The sequence below is a fragment of the Choristoneura fumiferana genome, chromosome 9, assembly GCF_025370935.1.
Source record: "Choristoneura fumiferana chromosome 9, NRCan_CFum_1, whole genome shotgun sequence".
Lineage (NCBI taxonomy): Eukaryota > Metazoa > Arthropoda > Insecta > Lepidoptera > Tortricidae > Choristoneura > Choristoneura fumiferana.
Window position 1 is genome coordinate 4,584,302 of NC_133480.1, and position 16,144 is coordinate 4,600,445.

The following is a 16,144-nucleotide window of genomic DNA, read 5'->3' on the forward strand; positions in this document are numbered from 1 at the left end:
TCCACGTTTAGATCAGACCGAGTTTTCATTCGGTCGGTCGGTTTTCATGATTTTAGTCAACACATAATTTGAGTTACATAGTAGTTCTGTAAAGGGAAATTCAGCGATTTTGGGGCCTTTTTTAACCCCGACGCGCAAAAAGAGGGGTGTTATAAGTTTGACCGCTATGTGTGTCAGTGTGTGTGTCTGTCTGTGGCACCTTAGCTCTTAAAAGGGTGGACAGATTTGAATACGGTTTTTTTATTTGAAAGCAGGTTTTCTAGCGATGGTTCTTAGACATGTTTTATCAAAACCGGTTCAGCCGTTTGAAAATTTGCACTAAAAGTTGAATATTTCGCAAAAAAATCAATGAATCGAAAAATCGTCTTAGCAAACCCTTAATGGTTTTAAAAGAACTATCCAACGATACCCCACACTATAGGGTTGGATGAGAAAAAAAAATCACACCCACTTTACGTCTATGGGAGCCGGGAGGTACCCTAAAAAAATTTTTTTTGATTTTTTATTGTACCATTTTGTCGGCATAGTTTACATATATATCCGTGCAAAATTACAGCTTTCTAGCATTGATAGTCCCTGAGAAAAGCCGCGGACGGACAGACAGACAGACAGACATGGCGAAACTAAGGGTTCCGTTTTTACCATTTTGGCTCCGGAAGCCTAAAAAGATATTTTGACTGACTTTCATTGTAGGGAAACTCAAAACCGGCTAACTACCTTTGCATTTCCCCGAAAAAAAGTAGCCAATAGTGTTTTAATAATATATATAGTGATTTAATAATTAATAGTGAAGCTTTTTTGAATGTAAGTATAAAAAATCAGTAGTTCTAGATTATATCTTCTCGCTACTAACAAAGGAGTCGGAAATAATGAAAGTTTACTATTATAGTTTTTTATCAGACCAAGTGAGCGGCACGTGGCATGGCATCATCGTTGGATCACGGTTTCCAAATGGTTATTAAATTATTTAAGTACTTCAAATGGACATGGACAATTATGGCAAAGCCTACCTCAAGTACACCTAGCCTCAAGGTGTTGCTGCATCCGAAGAATAAACATATTATTATCTAAATCACGGTTTTCTTTTCGAGTCGGATAACTAGTGCCCTTAGTGTAAGTTTTCGGTACAAAATACGTCTCGATCGCGTTCGCGTTAAAATCACAATTTATATGGAAACACGAACAGTGCCTCTAGCGGAACGTTTGCGATGTTCGTGTTTCCATACAAATTGAGATTATAACGCGAACACGATCGAGACGTATTTTGTAACAGAAAACTTACACTACATAGAAAGCATAGAAACTGTTTGCTCCGCGCAATTGGTAGTTAGATGAAGATTAAGTTTTAAATAAGTAAGTTTTTTATTAAAAAAAAACATTTTTACACTAGCTTTTTTGTGACTGTACTTTTTGTGGACTTGCATTGTCATCTAAACTACATTTCCGTACCAAATTTCAAATCGATGCCATGAACCATTGAGGAGTTCCCTCCTGCGGAGACGATCCTGGCTGGACCACCAGGGTGCCACTACCAAATTATTGTATTGTCACCAGGTATGACACATTTAAAGTCAATCCGACCACTGGAACTGGGTCAAATTTAGATTCCAAGATTTGACTCGAGTAGTATTAAACAAACCGGGCAAGCTAAATAAAAACTTGTAAAAATACTCGCTATGATATCGACAAAATTTTCCAAGATATTTTCGACAAATACAGCATAATTCGTCGTAAATGCTTCCATGTTGGTAAGAGTAATAACGCTTTGCGCGAAACATTACCCTACTTCCGAATGCGTGTTTGGACAGCAGAATGCCTTTAATGATGGCGGGAAACATTTCCGTAAAAGGCGCGACCTTTCACTCGAAGTTATATAACGTATAAATGTTTAACTGTTGACAAAATACTAACTACAACAAACATTTTCTTTACCCGTAGAGTGAGAAAAGCGTGAGTTAGGTACCTATATCTGCAGATACAGGATGCAACACCTCGCAGTTGGTGTACACAAGCTCTACCTTAGCCATACTTAATCATTTCATCCAGTTGACAAGTTAACTCGTTTTGTGCGTTGATCTCTCGGATCCGGTAACTAAATAAACATTTTCTTTTGGCGAACTGGAGAGTTAAGAAAAGCGTGAGTTAGGTATGTCTTCGGATGCAATAAGTACTTCGCAGTTGCTGGAGGCACACGAGCTCTACCATAGCCCTTTTAGCCATAATTAATTCTTTCAGTCCAGCTGACGAGTTAACTCGTTTTGTGCGATGATCTCTTCGATCCGGAAACTAAATAAACATTTTAGTTAGGTATACCTTCGGATGCAATACATCGGAGTTGCTGTATGTACATTAAATTCTACCTTAGCCATACTTAATTCTTTCAGTCCGACTGACGCGTTAACTCGTTTTGTCTCAAACCCGCCGCGGTAGCCGTTAATACGCATTTTAAATTTTTCGACACTACATCCTGAATTAGGGCAATCGGCAATCACTTCTTGCATCATGCACTCAGGGTGTAGGTTGGTCCAGGGGGCTACTACGAAATTCGAAAGTTCGTATCGTACCGTCCCTCTCACTCTCGTATCAAATAACAAAGCGTCAGTGAGACATCAAGAGACGAAGTTCGAATTTTGCACTTCTTGGTATGCCTGCTCTCATCTCCCGAATCACCCACTTTTAGTTTGATTGCTGTTGTAGGTCTACAATTTCACGGCTCATATGATGTTGATATTTAGATTCTAATTCGAGATTACATTTCCTTGAGGTCGGTAATTTGTTGAATTATTTACGTATGCAATCATAACCACTGGAAACGTAATCGTTCAGCTAATAGCTGCAACAGGGAGTTTACTGCGTGTTAGTTAAATTACAATACATAATTACGGAGTAAAGTGTTAAATATACGAGTTACGTAGTTGCCAATCAAAATGTTGTCAAAATTGGTTAAAATTTTGGATAATAATTTCAATAATGTCTTGTTATATAACAGCATCTATTATTTCTTTCGATGTTTATTGTATCTGCTCGTCAATATAAATAGTTTGACATACTTATTTTTTTAATAGTTCATTAGATATGTTGTAAGAGGTGAAGAGTTGGAAAGTATTCCAAAGTTAATGGAACTTTTGTAGGTTGTTTGGAGTTTTGGAGGCACCTGGTTGAATTCATATTTAACCAAATATACCTCAACCACAGAATAAAAGTAATAGTACAAGTACCTCAACAAGAACACTTTAAACAATCTAAAATGATAAACGTGCCCCGAGTCAAACATTGAACATTCCGATATGCCTGCTTCATGCCACGTCCAAGTCCAAGCTAAAACGGGTTCGATTCCCAGGCCCAGCTTATCTTTTTTTATGTTGTTATGTTTTTGTTATGTTTAGTATATTTAATTGAATTTACCTAACAGAAAAATCGTAAAAATTAATATGAAAACGAGAAGGGAATTTCAGAAGTTTGATAATGGTTATTCATATCGTTAAGTATGTACTCGTAGGTATTTAGGTATGTACTTTTGTTAGTCTTTCGTACATCAATATCCGAAATGTTACAATATGTAATGTAATACTGGAGGAAATCATTATATTTTACTGTTATTAGGAAGCAATAAACGTGTAAAGTGAAATATGTCTTGAAGTACCTTGACGGTTATATTTTTACGTTTTCTATGTTGAGAATACAAATGTATATAAAAAAGTTTCGTTGTGAGACTTAAACAGACTGTCACCTGCCTATTATATGAGCAAAATATTAAAATGGGGATTCTATTGAATAGAGTATCCTCAGTTACCTATACTCGGCCGAATGCTCCAAAGTGCTTTAACTCAGAGATAATAGGTAGTAATTTAAAGTTACAACCCATAATCAATCAATTAATCTTATCAACGTTCAATTGACAGTTATTGGTGGTTAGATGTTTGGGTACAGTCACTCGCGACTCGCACTTGACCGGTTTTTTTCATATTTTTTTTGCCCTGAACTTATCGATTTTCATAATTGAACGTCGACAGAATAATTCGTTCGTTAGTTAAAAAAAAATATGGCATTCTCTTTCAGTCAGAGGAGAAAAAAATTGCAGACGTTATTATTCCGTGTAAGTATTTGCAATCCTTTCGTAAAAAAATCTAAAAACATATAATATGAGAAGTGTCACTGTATTCTACGGCTCTAGAAATAAAGTCGTACGTATCAGATTTTTATGCATTCTTTGTTGTGTCAGATATTCGTGCTGATGACTGTACAATAATGGTGGGTGAACGATGACAGCTCGAAAGGAGTAGTTAGATGTAAAAATGAGCAGCAAGTTTTTTTTTAGATTTATTTCTTAATTGATTACAATTTTAATTATCTCAATGTATTTATAATGTAATACATATGTATTTAGGTACCTAAATACATTATGACAGTAACGGCTAAGAAGCGCTACACCGAGCACGGTCCGACACGCTCTTGACCGGTTTTATTTAGATAAGCGGGTAGCGTAAAGAATCAACTTCCGACAATTTCGAATAATTTACACGCCGCGATAGTTTCTGTTATACAACATAAACCACGTTCTGCCGATACACCCAGTTGTACGTTAACTATTACGATACTATCATAAGATATAGAGCGCAAATAAAAAATCGGCCAAGAGCGTGTCGCGTCACGTGCCGGGTGCCGTACTAAAATGCGACGAATATTCAATACTAGCTTTTGCCCGCGACTCCGTTGCACCGGACATATTTTTTTCTCTCACTGCGTGGACATAGAGCATTTATTGATCGGCTAAAGCCAATTCTGTGGGCTGAGACCGGCTGGGGGAGACAGGTTTTCCCAACCTTTATTTTGCCAAGCCTCCCCGAACCAAAAATAATATTTTCATGCCCCTTAACTTAAGTTACAAGCTACCTAGATTTTTTTTCGGAAATGCAAACGTACCCATTATAGGTACGCCCCCTGACATTTCTCTACCTACGGGGGCACCCTAAGGGGCCGTGAAGTCGGGAAGTTCTGTCTGCCCTAAGGTGTCCTACACTAAAAAACGTCATGATAGTCTAGTGGTTGATGAAAGCCATAATAATAGTGGTTGGTGGACCTACATAACTATGGCCTCTTAAGCCGATGGTCGTGGGATCAATCCAGGGCTCGTCTCTAAGTTTTTCGTAATTCATGTGCCAAATCAATTATATAATATAACCATGAGCATCTCGGCGAAAGAAAACTTCGGAAGCCAATCTGCACGCACCAGAGTTCGTTAAGTTCTCAAACCGAATTGGGTCCGCGTGGGAACCTCACGTAGCCCTCCCATTCTGCCTGTGCTAGCAATGGGAGGTCAGTCAAAGTGAAAATTTCTTTATTAAATTTAGGCTATAACAAGCACTTATGAATGTCAAAAAAAAACTACCACCGGTTCTGAAAAAAACTCTGTTGAGAAGAATCCGTCAAGAAACTCAACGAGGTACTTTTTTTAAACAGATTTACAAAATTATTAAATGATATCTTTACATCACAAGTATTTAACACAACTTTATTTTAGGTACGTACAGTATTGGCGGCATAGCACTATTGGAAATTAACAATAGAATTTGTACTTAATCGATTAAATATTTAGCAAACTTCCTCGAACGAGGGGTTACGGAGGGCGTGAGTCACATGTGACTCAAACGACCGCAGACTGCGTTATGTTTACCTACTATTAAAATTAGTTGTATGTATGGCAGTCATGTGGGACGACCAGGTCTTGGTACCGCTGAGACGAGGTCCTGAAATACCTTTTGGGTCTCGGGGTGGAAGGCTTGCAATAGCTGGCTCAAGATCGTAAAGCGTAGCGTAATCTGGTGTTGGAGGCCAAGACCCACTTTGGGTCGCTGCGCCCTGATAGTAAAGTAACTATGACAGTTACTTTATGCCAAAATCTTGTGGATGATTTGAAAAGAGCGTTAGGCCTTTATCACACTTGCGTGTAGCGAGCGTATGTTATATATGAAGGCGATCACGCCAGCGGCGTCTTTAGCCCATGTAGCGCCCGTGTGCAATTATTACTTTAGCGCCATCTAGGAAAAGCGCGGTCAAAATGTATTAGGTACAAAGTGCCGCGGCCGGCGCCCCTAAGACCACTGCGCCCGTGTGCAACGCACACCCTGCACTATAGGTAAAGACGCCTCTGGAGCACGCAACGAGTTGGGCGCGACTGATATTTGTACCTATAGAAAACACGCTCGTAACTCGCAAGTGTGAATAGACCCTTAGCTTATTTAACCTTCGACGCAAAAAGAGGGGTGTTATAGACTTCAATGACTATGTGTCTCTGGGATCGTAGATCGCAAACGGATGGACTAATTTCGATGCGGTTTTTACGTGAGAAAGCGAGTTTCCTCTCGCTGGTTCTTAGCTATGTTTCATTAAAATCAGTTAAGTTGTTTTTGAGATATTGAACTTTAAAATGACAATGTCGGGTGCTTGTCAACTCTTCTAGGTTGGTTTAGTAACAGTACGGTTTAGTAAATTTAATACTAAAATATTTTTATCTACAATAACTTATCCCGCTAATATTATAAATGCGAGTTTGTAAGTCTGTCTGTTTGTTACTTCATCACGTCTAAACCACTGAACCGATTTAAATGAAATTCGGTATACAGATAGTTTGAGTCCAGGAGAAGGACATAGGATAGTTTTTATCCCAGAAAATTGCACAGTTCCCGCGGGAAAGCGATAAACAAATTCTACGCGGACGGAGTCGCGGGCAACGGCTAGTTTTTATACCTAAATATGTTCTTTTTATGTTAAAGTTAGTAATCAAACTACAATTTTGCGTACTTACCCCCTGTTTCACCATCCATTGATTAAGTATTTTTTTTTGACGGATAAATGTGATGCTGTCTTTGTTTGTTTTGTTTGAATAGACGGAGACAGCATCACATTTTTCGTCAATTAAAATAAATAAATAGACGGTGAAACAGACAATTTATAGTTTGTAAGTCAGAGTCGGAGGGGCCCCCTGAACTTAAACTGGACCTAAACTAAAAGTCTCGTTTAAACCACTGCAGTTAGGTACTATTGAAGTTGACCATGACATAACAGACAAACCTCGCGAATGTTTCGGTCAATTTTGTTTTATTTTAGCAAAAGAATTAACACTTGATTGGATAACGGAGATACCCCTTTCACTCATTAAGGACTTTCTAAAACCAAATGTGTAAATAACATAATAAAGCGTTTGTTGCGACAAATGCATATATGGTTCGGGAGCTGGTAGACATTATATTTGTTTTTTTATTATTATTTTGATCTTGTTCGATTCCACCTAAAATCTTGTACAGCAAATTCTCTATGATATCTAACTGCATAAGCATAGACGGGCATAAGCATAGTAGAGTTAGATGCTCGATTTTTGAACTGTTATTATTATTTTTATACAAAAATGTTCTAGAGGTAGGTAACTAAGTGGGATTTGTAGATAAACATATTGATAATAAAAAAAAACTTAAATAAATATTTTAGGCACATTCATTTTGTAATAGGTACATAGAATATTACTGGTAACTAAAAATAAATACATAACAAAGTTCCTGGTAGTGATCGAGAATGTTTGATATGAACAAATCTTTTTAGATTTCTACCTTCAACCTGGGTTTGAATGTTTGTGTCTTGTAATCATGAAAAAAGTAATCTAACTTGTTAAACTACCTCAAATACCTACTCTAAAATGCCTGCCAGCTCTTGTATTTTAACTGTAACAGTTTTAAAAGTTGTAAACCTTGACGCCGAACGTTCAACTGAAAATACTTACGTTCATTTTTCCAACGAAAAGCCCAGGAACAACTGTAGCTCACTGAACTATTTAATTAAGTATTTCACTGAGTAAGTTCCGGTATCGGTAACCGGGATTTAAACACGTCCGGCGCGTACGTCGTACCCCCTCGGTGGAGAATTCGCGACTGACTAAAAACTACAAGCAACTTTCACAAGGCCAACATTCTGCCCTGCTGCTTTCAACTTTATATGGCCAAGAATTACTAGGTATAGCTCGATTGTTTTCGTTTCTGTATATTTTGATCCATCCCATTTATCAGACTTATAGCTTACGTTAACTTAGTTATCTTAAAAATAGTTATAAGTTTAATGTGGAAAATATCTTTCGTTTATTAATAATGTTTATGTTGCTAAAGGATTATTCTATTCTATTCTATTCTATACTTATCCTATTTTTCAGGAAAAAACGGGTCGAAGGATATTTCGATATTAATTTACACAGGTTTAATTCTGAGTTCTATTAGTAATTAGTCAATTAAACAAGAAAATGATGATATAGCCAGCTAAAGTCCCGAGTGACGTCACGTCCTGCGACAGTTTTTAGAAGGGCGTGACATCACGGGAGGACTCAACTTTCGAATTACGCGCTTTATCTGTCTTTATTACTCTTACTTTTAGCCCCCGACGCAAAAAGAGGGGTGTTATAAGTTTGACCGCTATGTGTGTCTGTCTGCGTGTGTATGTGTGTCTGTGGCACCGTGGCTCTTAAACGGGTGAACCTATTTGAATACGGTTTTTTTATTTGAAAGCAGGTTTTCTAGCGATGGTTCTTAGACATGTTTAATCAAAATCGGTTCAGCCGATTTTGAGGTATTGGACTTTGAAGTGACAAAGTCTGGGGTTTTCCAACATTTTGTTGGTTAGGTTATCTAAGTTCTTCTTCTTTCAGTGCCTCTTCAATCCTATTTCGACTAAGTACTTAAAATAGTGGGAAGTGGGAACCGTGCGTTTTAAGCGAAACTTCTTTCCTCGCACGACGAAGATCTGGAATCAGCATTCCGGAGCGTTACAACTTATGGACCTTTAAAAAACGAGACTATCAATTCCTTAAAGGGTCGGCAACGCACCTGTGATTCCCCTCGTTTGCGGGTGTCCATGGGCGACGGTGATCGCTCTCCATCAGGTGACCCGATGTCGTTTGCCCCCTCGTTTTATAAAAAAAAAACTATGGCCCAAGCCCTCTTTTTCTGCGAGGAGGCCTGTGCCCAGCAGTGGACGAATATAGGCTGGGATGATGATGATGATGACTTAAATAGAAAGAATCTAATTGACACGTAGGATTTTATTCAGGTAAATTGTATAGATCCGCGGGAAAGTAATGAACGAATTGTTCGTAGAAGTGGCATGCAACAGAAATTGAAGTAGGTACTAGAGGTAAAAGATAGGAAAATGTGGACGGATAGATGGGGCATGGAGTCAGAATAAAATATAACAGTAGGTAGAAAACGGTTAGTTGTTTTGATTTTTAAGCTTGCACTTGAATAGAAGCCGTGTGGCCTAGTGGTTTGACCTATCGCCTCTCAAGCAGAGGGTCGTGGGTTCAACACCCGGCTCGCACCTCTGAGTTTTTCGAAATTCATGTGCGGAATGACATTTGATATTTACCACGAGCTTTGCGGCGAAGGAAAACATCGTGAGGAAACCTGCACAAACCTGCGAAGCAATTCAATGGTGCGTGTGAACCAATCCGCACTGGGCCCGCGTGGGAACTATGGCCCAAGCCCTCTTGTTCTGAGAGGAGGCCTGTGCCCAGCAGTGGACGTATATAGGCTGGGATGGATGGTACTTGAATAAGATTTTATCAGTTTAAAGCAGTAAAATCTATGCCTTACGTCTTTCTATTGAGCCTGGAAGAGATCACTCTAAGTGTTTTTCGAATAATACCGACCAGTGAGCAAAAAAAAATTCTTTCAACGCGCACGAAGTGGCGACATCGAATGTCGATTGCGTAAAATCTGACAGTTGAATCGTTTATTAGGGAGGAAAACTTATCAGAAAAATAGTACCGAACAGCCCTTGGGTAAATATTCGGCGTTTTCGCGGCGTTTTTTCGTCATTACCGTTTCGGCAATTCGCGGTGTAAAAGCCAGATGAACGTAACATCGTTTATCCAAATTGTTCAGGAGAGTCAAAAAACTGCGAAATTTTATCACTTTCATCTTTACAAGCTTCTTGGCAAGTGAATATGCCACGGAAGAAAGAAAAAAAAAATACTGACACGTACACACACAATACAGCTTTCAGAAAGTTAAGAAATATTGTAATTATATTTGCTAGTATACCAGCAATAAATATTTTTTTGAAATTTGGCTGACATACGTTACTTTGGCCCTTAATTTTTTGAAAATGTTTTTAACTTTCATTATTATTGTACTTGGATACGTTGTTTATGAAGTTAAATAATACATCAAAAATGAATATTATTTATTTTTATTATCAAAAAATGTTACGATTTGTAATAAAAAAAATACACGCAAACAAAAAAAAATATCTTCAACGTAATGATATAATATATAAGTATCAAACAGAACAATATTTTTCTGAAATTATTTTCTTAAAAAGGTCGGGCAACAACTTGTTTTTACTAATATTTTCTAAATTTGTTGTTAGATGAGCAGCAGGTGGTTGAAGTTCAGGTCTTGGATTTTCTTATTTTTCTGCTAATGAATAAGTTGGATCCTGAATTAAAAAAAAAACATAATAATTTACCTACGTAACTGTAAATTATATCACAATAGTACAATTATTTAATTTTATTTATTACCTATTTAGTTTAAAATTGACAGTTCTTGTATGAATTTGAGGCTTGACACAGTTTAACTTTTAGGTGCAAGTCGGTCTAAACCAATTAAATTAAGTATACAAAATTGAATAAGAACAATAACACATATAATAACACGACAAGCGTAAACGCGTCGTGTTTGTTTTTATAAAATTCACCTGTGCATGGAGTCCTGGGTTCGATTCCCAACTCAAGTAACCTACCTAAACCCATATTACGATTTAAACCGGGCTCAAATCCAATTACTTACTTTAATAATATAACTTGAGTTGGGAATCGAACCCAGGTCTCCATGCTACGAGTGCATTTCATAAAAACAAACATGAAAGCTAACTCAATTAGGTACTTACCTGTGCAAAAATCTTATTGACTTCTTTGTTGTGATCCTGAGATGATCTACTTACTATTACTATTTCGTTGATTTTTGCAAACGCTATACACTAAAAACACAATGATAAACCAAACTAGAAACAAAACGGTAACGTCCAATATCCAAACTAAAGGGACTCCCCGCACTGATCGTATTTCGGCCTGTTTTTAGACTAGACCCTACCTCAATTTTTAGGTGCCATTTTAACGTATATTTATACAAATCATAAATGGGCTGTATTATGATCAATAAAATGTAACTGCCACAATAACGTATATCGTACTACGTCGTTTTGGTCATTAATTATACTTACTAAGTATAAGAAAATATGTGCCAAAAAGACGTAAATAAATATCCGTTGTTTTGGCTGTTAAAAGTTTATATGAAACTGGAATATTATTAACAATATAACATCCAGGTTGACGCATAAACTTTTACGTCGTTATGGTTCCTGTAGAATTATGAATCTTTCAAGCTGTATTCTACTACAAAGAATAATGTTTTGGTTGATACGTTGTTGTGGCCCTAAAAAATTGCAAAATTACTACAAGTAATTTAATGGATTTCAAAATACGTTTAGCTGGTTCTATTGAAATTGCTTTTTATGTCATTTCGTTTTTTTGGAACTAGTGAAATATCAACTGTACGATTACGTCCTTTTGGCAGTTCATGCAGGACCACCTTAGAACAGTTTTATGAAAAAAATGATTTTCGAATTTTTTGATGTTACGTTCATCTGGCTCTTACACCGCGAATTACTATTGAAAGTAATGCTCGTGGTTATTTTTCTGTCAAAATTATTTTGTCAAAATACAATACCGATCCTAAATCTAGCGTGATCAAAATTTTTGCAACTTTTCCTTCCGTTGTGCTAAGAACGTGGAATGGTAATGACGTTTAACCGACCGTTTGGAACGCTCGAATATTCAACTCCGGTATTTTTGTTATACCGAACACCGAACACCGTGCTAAAATACCGAACGTAGAATACCGTACACCTGGCAATACTGCTCTAAAGCGATAACGCCGCCTATGGCTTACCTTGCATTTTTTACTAGAAAGCAGGTTTTCTAGCGATGGTTCTTAGATATGTTTTATCAAAATCGGTTCAGCCGTTTTTGAGATATTGAACTTTAAAGTGACAATGTCGGGGTTTTCCAACTTTTTACAACGTTTTCTTTAACTTGCACTGTTTATTTTTTATTTGGGTCAAATCTTGGAAGCTAAATTTCACCCACTTCCAATCGTACCAATTGACTTGAGATTGGCATATTTATTTATTTATTTATTTTATTCGACTGGATGGCAAACGAGCAAGTGGCAAGTGGACTTATGTAAATCTGGTGACGATACAATAATCTAATGTCTTAAACTTTCGTGATTTTCACTCATAGTCAAAATACCACACACAGGACTTATCATGCTAACACACAAGAGTAATATTTACCTCGACGTTTCGGCAACAAACTCTACTCGTGATCACGGCCACTATAATGTTGCCGAAACGTCGAAGTAAATTACTCGTGCGTGTTAGCGTGATAAGTCCTGTGTGTGGTATTTTGACTATGATACAATAATCTGTTAGTGAAATCCTGTTAGACCGGCTAGGATCGTTTCCGCGGAACGGAACTCCTCAACGGTAATTGGCATCGACTTGAAATTTGGTATGGAAATGTAGCTTAGATGACAATGCAACTACAGTCAACAAAAAGTACAGTCAGCAAAAAGCTTGTATTAAAAATGTTATTTTTAACAAAATAGTACATACAAAAAAGTACAAAATAGAACCCATTGCAGGTTCCGGCCGAGGCTTGTATAGTGCTTTTCTCAAACATTATCCCTACTTCCATACTATATAATATTATAAATGCGAAAGTAACTCTGTCTGTCTGTCTGTCTGTTACGCTTTCACGTCGAACCCACTGAACCGATTTTGATGAAATTTGGTATATAGGAAGTTTGAACCCCAAGGATCAACATAGGATACCTTTTATTCCGGTAGAGGGCGCCACCGCGCGACAACCTAGATCCGCGCAGATGAAATAAAATAAAAAACATAACCCTCCTTCGGGAAGTCGGGTACAAAACAAGCAATGAAGCTGGCGGGACGCTAGTCTGGTCGCCCTGTTGTGTGGCTGCGGGCGCGGCAGCTGCAGGTGGTGTTGCTGGGCGTGGGCCGCGTGCGTGTCGCAGAGCGCGCGTTGAAACAAAAGACGGTCGCATTGCCGGCCAGCGGCCTGCAAGGTTGTATGAAATCTCTTTGCAGGCCGCTGGAGTGACCGCGCGCACGCAGCTGAGCCACAGCGCCTTCAGCGCGATACTTCTCGGCCTATTTGTAACACAACATCAATATTTCATGTCATGTTTGAGAAACTATTATTGTTGGTTATGTTAGCTGTAAAACGAGCCAGCAATTTTGCTGCAATTTTGAGTCAATGATGAACCCTGGAAATGGATGAATTTCGACATGCAAGATCGACGTGAACATCAACGAATAACGCAAGTAAAAGTAAAAGCTTGTAAAATAACAACTATGTAATTTCAACTGCTGATACGTATTATATCAACCGTGGAAACAATCTGTCGGTAACCGTGACTTCATGCGAAGGCATAATTTAACATTATGTTTTCCATTGAGCGGGCCCCATTGTTCTCGCGTTAGTTTTCATTTAGTCGCGTAAACACTAACTTTGTTACTTGGATGATTGGGATTGATATCATTCTTTGTAACGTAGTACTTACTGCCATGACAGACCTTATAACTTTTCAGATTTCAGTACACTCATCTGCGTTAATATCTGCCATAGTGAGCATACAAAAATATCTGGCACTAACCCTAGAAATACAGTAGTATTAGTATCCGATATTTTATGCACATGCCGGTTTGTTGTGCGAGATATTAGTGCTGGTGAAATATTCCTAAAAATAATTTTCTTTTGTCAATTAAAGAAAAAAAAATACGAAAGTTCAGCCCGTTCAAGTTCGGTGTGACGTCATAGTTTTTACATAGACGTGACGTCACGCCTCCACTTCCGAACTTTGGTGCAATTTATCTTTGTCATTGAAGCAGCGTTTCCACCAATAATGTGCGAGGAAAGTGTTTTTCATGAACCATTAGAAACGCTTCATTTACCTCGCCTCGCTCCGCTCAGCTGTTTCCACCAGAGATGTGATGTGTAAATTGAGAGTTTCTATTGGTTGATGAAAAACATATTCCTCGCACATCTCTGGTGGAAACGCTGCTTTTTGGTTAAAGTTCGATAGATCATCCCAGCCTATATACGTCCCACTGCTAAGCACAGGCCTCTTTTCAGAACAAGAGGGTTGCACCATAGTTCCCACGCGGCCCAGTGCGTATTGGGAACTTCGCACGCACCATTGAATCGCTTCGCAGGTTGTGCAGGTTTCCTCACGATGTTTTCCTTCACCGCAAAGCTCGTGGTAAATTTCAAATGTAATTCCGCACATGAATTTCGAAAAACTCAGAGGTGTGAGCCGGGGTTCGAACCCACGACCCTCTGCTTGAGAGGCGATAGGTCAAACCACTAGGCCACCACGGCTAGTTCGATAGATAAAAGTTATGCTATTATAAACAGTAGTGTCATTTAACATGTACATTCTGAGAAAGTGGGTTTTACGGTGCTTCATTATGACGTCACGTATTTGACACGTACCTACACTTCGAACATCGCCAACTATTTACTAAAACATTTATCAATCTAAATTATACATTCTTAAAAAACTAAAATTCAATATTGGAATATTTTCGTCCATTCATTTAATTGCCAACAACAAGTAGTAAAATAACCTCCTCCTTTTTTTGAAGTCGGTTAATTAGCAGCATGCGATTACTTATCAACACACGAATGTGTGTATTTGAATGTCTTGAAACAAATATTTATCCCTGTAAGTTCAGAATTTTAGACGCAGTTTCAGATCAAGCCGAAAATTCCCTTCTGTAATGGTAAACTGATCGAGTGTTGCCATAGTTTTTTTGCGATCTTCTTTCCGCTGGCGTTCGTGTCGTCTTAGTGTGTTGTATGTTTTTATATGTTTTAGTTTTTTAAATGGGTCCCACTGAATAACAGCGTTGCGGCTTGCCGTAACATTATGCTGAGTGGGGCCCACTTTATACTATTCGACGTTATTTTTACTCTTTCTATCTAATGTATTTTTATGTGTATCGAATATGTGTAAATAAATGTTTCTCTCTCTCTCTCTAATTAAGAAATCTTTATTGAGCTCGACATAACTGTCTATCAACATTACTATAAAATTATTTTATTAAAGGATTCGATTTGTAAATGAACTAAAAGCAACTACTTTGTTAACCCGCGACCTTATGACAGCTACGTGTATGCACTTAATGTGTGTTCATGCAGCCCCTCCACCTCCACACGGCAACTGTAAGAACACACACAAACCCAATCATCACCGCCACCATACAACCACATCACACGCATCCAATTCAACTACCAGATTCTAGTTATCAAATAAAAAAAAAGAATATCTTTCATTTTTTCTCCCCTAGGTATGTTTAGGCCAAATTTAAGGCTATCTTTTTGTATTTTTTTAAATAAACAGAATTTGTGGTTATTAAAACAGATGAGACTAGAATTAAGTACTTTTTTATAGTTCCCGCATAAAATTCATAAAATTTTTCCTATCACTGAAGTGGAAGCTTGAGTTGCACTTGATTTGACCGCTGTCGGCTGCTTTGACATTGGCTAGGTACTGCTAAAAGTAACTTGGAGGAAAGATGACACTGTGTATGCGCGTATGACCCATTTGCATACAGAGACAGTTCGTGTATACACTGTGTTAAGTGTCGAAGTGTAAACTTAGCTTTACTCATAGAAGAAAACACAATTTTGAACCAATAGAATATTTATTACTATAATGCAGTAGATAAGCAACTGACTACAGCTTATTTCAAAGTCATCCAGTAATGTATTACATTTCCTAATCATAGGTACAGTCATTCACGATGACGCGCGCCGTGGTTCCTATTACAATGTCATTAATGGCTAATTTTGACAAAATCACGCGTCTTCGTGGATGGCACTAGGTATAAATTGGACACTATACTTGGTTCGGATAGGTATTTCACTAAATGTAAACAAACTTCAGCTGTCAGATTTGGTACATTCAAGGATTTAAACATTTTACTTATCTATCATTGTAATACAAACTAG